A 6,127-nucleotide genomic window follows, 5' to 3' on the forward strand; every position below is an offset into this window, starting at 1 on the left:
ATTTGTGTATGTTCTAAGGCCTCGTCTTTAGCCCTTACTTTTCTTAGTAGGTACTAAGTGGGGTGTCCTCACTTCTGTTTATCTAAATTTGGATGCCCAGTCCTCTCCTGAGTTCTGATCCCTTCTGAGTTTTGCCTTCTCCTAAGACTGGTCCTTGCCTTCTGTCTCCAGCCTTGCCTCAGGCCCATCTCTGTTCACAAACTTGAGAGGACAAACATATCTCAGTATACTCACGCATGCACTCTGTTCTTTGAGATTCTAGATATAGATGGAGTTTCATTTGGGCCACGTTTTCTATTTGTCTGATATGAAAATAACATATATTTGAAAGAATACAACCTAAGGTACAATCATGAAGTAAACTGGCCCACTTCACTCATTTATGGACACCATAAGAAACCTCTCTCCAAATGTTTATGTATGCTTGGAAAATATACATAGTAAGATTCAGTTCTTCCTTTGATTACCTTGAATTTTCTAACTCTAGTGGCCTATAGTTTAAGTTTGATCCTCATAATAAAATAACAGAGAAATTGAAGTGAAGGGTCTCCAAATGGACTACCAAGTCAAGTCCCTCTTCCCAACCCCAAACCTAGGATACTATCCTGCCCTTCCAGCGTGAAATTAAAACAGGACTGCTTCTCAACAGAGCCCAGGCTCTGATCCAAAGGTTTTTATAAGCACAATAAGGAATCTCATTCCTCTGTCTCACCAACCCAGCCATCCCTCACCTGCCCCAGCCAGGATCCAGGGCCTAGGGAGAAAAAGGACAGGATGGGTGGGTGGATGCTCCCTCCCTGTATGTGTACTCTTCCTTGTAAAAGGAGATTGCCTATTAGTGCAAATATATCACCTCAAGTTCTGTCTGACTTCTAGGGGTGAGGGCAAGGAAGGGAAGAGGTCATTTGTATTATGCAAGAAGGGGGGATATATTTTTATACATATATGCTGTATAAATGTTTGTTTATACAAGGACTGCCTTGGAAAGGTATGAAGAAAATTGCAGTAATTGGTGGATGAACTGAAGAATGAGGAGACTTACTTTTCACTGGACCTGTGCACATGTATTCTCTATTTAAACATAAACAACTCAATTTTTAGAAAATTCATAAAAGGGAAAATCGCAAGGTCACGGGGGCGCTGTTTTGCTGCTGTAGAATGATTCAGATACCGATTTTCAATTTCTTCGGGAGGGAAGGGATTATAACGGCTGTGAAACTCAATTCACAGTGTTAAGTTAGAGTTACTGGAGGTGGCGATCTTAAGGGTGGCTCACTCTTCTAGGTAGAAAGACGCGGGGGTTCATTTCAAGAAAGCGAATTATATTCTCTGTAGAGCCTCGCTGCAAGAAGAGAAATTTAAAAAGACAAGCCCCTTGCCGTGCCATTGTTCCCACAATGCCGTGACTCGGATTCGAACCGAGGTTGCTGCGGCCACAACGCAGAGTACTAACCACTATACGATCACGGCGAGCTACCGGGGACCTGTAAGGATGGCTTTCTGATTGTCCTCTTCAATAGTCATAGGCCTTCCCACTGTGCACGTCACCAAAAGACCCACCTATGGGGCGGAGTTCCAGCCTAAAACCGAATCTGAGAATGCGCAGGCGCATGGGGCTCTCGACAGTTGCTCGGGTTCTCTCAGGTTTTGGTCCCTTTGCGGTGGGGAAGGGTGGGTTCTGTGTGAATAAGGTGGGAGTTTAGAGGGGAACACTTGGGTATGCAGGGACGGGACTGGCCGGAACTCAATGTTCACAAGTTGTCATTCCCCCTCCTAGGAAGAGCCCCTCTCCTGTGCTTGGGAGATCTTTCCAGCGACCCCGGTCTGCCGGGGACGCTCCTAAGGGGTTCCTGTCCCTGCTGATTCCCCTAGAAGTGACCCAACATCGCCCCGTTGGAGGATATGGACGGCCCCAGGACCGGTTGATCACGTAGAATGAGTTCAATGAATGCATCTCGCCCTGCCGATCTCCTCCCCGCCAACTTCTTAGCAGCTTCCGTTCCTGCCGGGACCGCCCTGACTCCTCCCTTACAGTACTCCCGCCGCGGGAGCCAGTGGCCCCCTCGGTTGTGCCCCGGGCGGCACCAAGCACCAGTCGGGTTTTTCTTCTTGTCCATCGGTGCCCCCGCCCCCACGGCGCCTAGAACCAGGCCGAGTCCACAGCAGGCAGAGGCCTTTTGCTACACCGAGAACGAGCCACTGGTTCTAACAAGAGAATCCACGGTGACCGCCTGTCGGCTCTAATCACCACCCCCACCCCCTGCAGAGTCAAGGGAGGGATGCTACCAAACACGATTTGAATCCTTTCATTTCTCCACCCCTCACCCCCCTACCCACAGACTGCGGGAGATTCGTCCACCTTGGCCCTCCGTGTCATTTCCCATTCCGGAATTACTTGCATTCATTCACTCAACAGGTCCTTCAGAGGTGGGGAAGGAGGAAGATTTATAAAGAATTGCCCATAATTCCTTTTTGAGATCTCCTTCAGACCTTTGCACACAAGAGTATCCTGGCTGCTCCTCAAATTCCTTCTCTGCCTTTAAGAGCTACTTCAAAAGTCAGCTCTGCGAGGCCCGCTCTTCCTATTATTATTGGGAGTCCTTTTCCAGCGCTGCCATGGAAATTCGTACATATGTCTATGGCGACAATTATCAGCCTTACGAGAGCTCTGTGCCTTGTCCCCACTGAACGATATCGCGGGTAGGACGAGTAAACGGTAACCTATATTCTTCGGAAGTCCAATTTAGCCAGAGCTGGCGTGACGTAAACCTAGTTTCCAACTGCCACAAGGGGATTGGGATCCATTTTCGAGAATGTTATTACAAATTCGAAAAAAAAAATGGAGGACAGCGATAAAAGTCAAACCCCCTGCCGTGCCATTGCTATCGCAATGCCGTGACTCGGATTCGAACCGAGGTTGCTGCGGCCACAACGCAGAGTACTAACCACTATACGATCACGGCGAGCTACTGGGGATTCGGGCTTCGGTTTCCTCGCCTGAGTTCTTCTGTGTTGAAAGCCCCGCCCCCTTGTCACGTCACTATCGGTTCTCGCGGATCTCTGGCTTTGCTGTTCCTCGCGCACAAGCAGACGTACTGATCTCCCCGCGTTCTCGATTGCGATCCGCACTCGGCGCCGGCCAAACCCCGCCGCTTCACGGGTTTGGCGGCTGCGCTGGAGCTCTCCCTGGCCCCCGCGCCTCGAAGGAAGTAGTGCGGGTGCTTGGAACTAATGTTTCCTTCTTGTAGAATTCGAGAGACAGCCCCATTCCCAGCCAGAATCCTCTCAGACAGCGTGAGCGCCGGGCACGGTGGGTGTGAGAGGGACGACCCCGGGGCGTCATGTCAGTCCCGGCCTCCTCGGAATCCTTTCGTTTGCCAAGCACTTATCAGTCCTTTCTTTTATGATGCGTGCGCACGACCGGCGGAGACCGGCGGTGGAGACCACGGCACCCCTACTTCGCTTCGGGGTCAGCGCGAGGGCCAGGCAGGCCTGGCCGACCGCGGGAGACGTTGAAAGGCAAAGGAGGCGGCCGGTTAGACCTGAAGGCCCATTCCCGGGAGCTTCACTTCCGTGGTGTCCCGGTAGCTCGCCGTGATCGTATAGTGGTTAGTACTCTGCGTTGTGGCCGCAGCAACCTCGGTTCGAATCCGAGTCACGGCATTGTGGGAACAATGGCACGGCAAGGGCCCCTTTTTAGGTTTGGGAAAGCACGTTGCATCGTGTGGTTGTGTTCCGACTGCCTCTTAGAGAGTAGGTTAGGGCAGGGCCGAAATTATAATGCGGCCAAAGTGGACAGAAGTTCTGCGGGTCTCGAGGACTTTACTCCTCTAATTCTCTTAAGTGCGAGGGGAGCGGCCCACCTCCAATCCTCCCCTCTGTGTGATCATTTTAGGACTTCGTTCTGTGTGGTATTGTCTTTCCTCGTTTGGCCACTGTCAGTGGTCAGATTGTACACCCCAGGTCCTCAGAAAAGCCTCCCCCGGCTACAACTTCAATACTTGAAGTGAATGGGGTTATAGGCGCAAAGGGCAAACATTTCCTGAGCGTTAAAAGAATGCACAATACGGTGAATCATTCTGGTTCAGATCCTGTGACCAGTGAGAAACATGACCACACTAGAGGCACTGTTTCCCATAGACCCCGTGAGAGGTGCTAATGAGGGGCTTGTAGCCTCCGGTTCCACAGCCTCCTAGGTGAGAGGGTGTTTTCTCCTGGAGGGCTCTTTTTTTCCCCCCTCTAATCTACCTCAGATTTAAAGCAAATTTCATTTGTTAGTTTGTTTTATGTGCACTTAAAAAATCTGAGCCTCCCAAATTCGGGTCTGTCATTTGGCATTGGGCAAAATGGAAGTGAGTTTTGGATTTGGCTCTCTGGTGGCTGCTGGCGGCTGGGGTCACTGCCAAGGAGGGAATGAAATAGGACTGATCGAGGAATGAGTCTCTCCAGCTCCTCAGGGGATCTGGAGGTGGCAGAGCTAGTCAGGAAGCATTCCTGAAAGAGATGGACATTTTCCTGGGGCTGTGCCCCCTTTACCCACAATCCATCAGCAAAGACTCACTGAACAGCATGTATAAAGCAAGACACTACTGCAGATGCAATCTCCCCGCTCCCAGTTCCCTAAATTTGTGGAGTTTAAAGCCACAAAACGGGACACGAGAGAATAGAATAGCAGAAAGTCAACCTGGGAACTCGCTCTCCCTTCCATCTTGAGGTCTTTTCTAGGTATCAGAACCAGGAAGGAGGCAGGAGATGTAAGACCTCTCTCTATTCACACATTCCAGCTCCAGCTATTTCTGTTTGAGTTGGATTTGTTATTTTTTGTAGGTTTCCTGTCTCCACTGTAAATCACTTAATTTTTTTCTTTTCCTCTGATGGACTCTGTAGTAGCTGACACTCTTTAGGTTAGTCCTAACTCTAATTTTAAAGGTTAGCATAGCTTTAATTAAGCCAGTGACACCTAGAAGCAGGTCCATAAGGTTTGAATCTTGACTCTTGAATTAATTAGCCAGGTAACTTTAGGTAAGCTACATAATGTCTCAGTGCCTCAGTTTTCTCCTTCATAAAATGGGAATAAAAGCAGGCTTATTATGAGGATTAAACGAGTTAATATTTGTAAAGCAACAGTGCCTGCCACTCACTAAGCCCTATTTAAGTTTTTCTTAAATAAACTAGTAATGAAATCAACTCCTTAAAATGGAACGAAGTGGGACTAACAATCTAAATGACTGTTGTGTTTCAAAGGAGACATTCCACTTTCTCCAATCAGCTGCCCAAATATTTTTGGAACTCTTGTTTGGGGATTACCTTCAGGCCTAATTTACAAGTCATACAAATAAATCCATCTCAATATTTATAGTCACGTTTTATTTTGACATGTTTTTTGACTGCTTTTAAATCTACCTTCAAAGAAAAAGAAAAACTGAGTTTTTAAGGTGCAACAAGCTTCAGCAGCAATTCCAAAAATGTTTTTGGCAACATTCCAGCAAAATACTTTTTGGTATAAGTGTGTTGGCTTCTTTAAAAAACATTCTTTTTATTAAGGTTTTAATTTTAATTCCAGTGTAGTTAACATACAGCATGCTATTTTTTTTTTAAAGATTTTATTTATTTGGGAGCTGGAGCTGGAGCGGGATGCAGAGCCTAGTCCAATGCGGAGTCCAGTCCCAGGACCCCAGGATCATGACCTGAGCTGAAGGCAGAGGCTTAACCGACTGAGACATCCAGGTACCCCCAGTGTGTTGACTTTTAAGAGGCAATCCTTGAAGGGGACAGCTGTAATATATCAACTTCAGAGTGTTTGCATAAACAGCCAACCGCATGGCTTGATGCACACCTGGTGCATCTGCGGGCTTCTGTTGCTCCAGTCACTGGCCACCACAGAGGTGCAGTACAGACTGGGCCAATAGCCTTGGTAGCTCCTGGAAGGTGGTTGGTAATTCAGAATCTTGGTTCACCACCCAGAACTACTAGATCAGAATCTTCATTTTAACAAGATCCTCCCCAGGTGATTTATCTGCACATTCAAGTTTGAGGAGTGCTGCTATTGTCTAGAACATTTGGCTGGAATGTAGCCCTTCATTGTTCACCTTGTCAGTCCTTGGGGTTACTAGAAGGGACCTGCCAG

At 48.1% G+C, this 6,127-nt stretch overlaps 3 non-coding genes across 3 annotated transcripts; 1 reads left to right on the forward strand and 2 right to left on the reverse strand.

Moving 5' to 3' along the window:
• Positions 1-1,398: 1,398 nt before the first annotated feature.
• TRNAH-GUG lies at positions 1,399-1,470 on the reverse strand. Its single transcript has one exon. It is a non-coding gene; the product is annotated as a tRNA-His (tRNA).
• A 1,421-nt stretch (positions 1,471-2,891) lies between these two features.
• TRNAH-GUG lies at positions 2,892-2,963 on the reverse strand. Its single transcript has one exon. It is a non-coding gene; the product is annotated as a tRNA-His (tRNA).
• Positions 2,964-3,591: 628 nt separating this feature from the next.
• On the forward strand, positions 3,592-3,663 carry TRNAH-GUG. The gene has a single exon. It is a non-coding gene; the product is annotated as a tRNA-His (tRNA).
• Positions 3,664-6,127: the final 2,464 nt, after the last annotated feature.

Source organism: Meles meles, chromosome 6 (assembly GCF_922984935.1).
Source record: "Meles meles chromosome 6, mMelMel3.1 paternal haplotype, whole genome shotgun sequence".
Classification (NCBI taxonomy): domain Eukaryota; kingdom Metazoa; phylum Chordata; class Mammalia; order Carnivora; family Mustelidae; genus Meles; species Meles meles.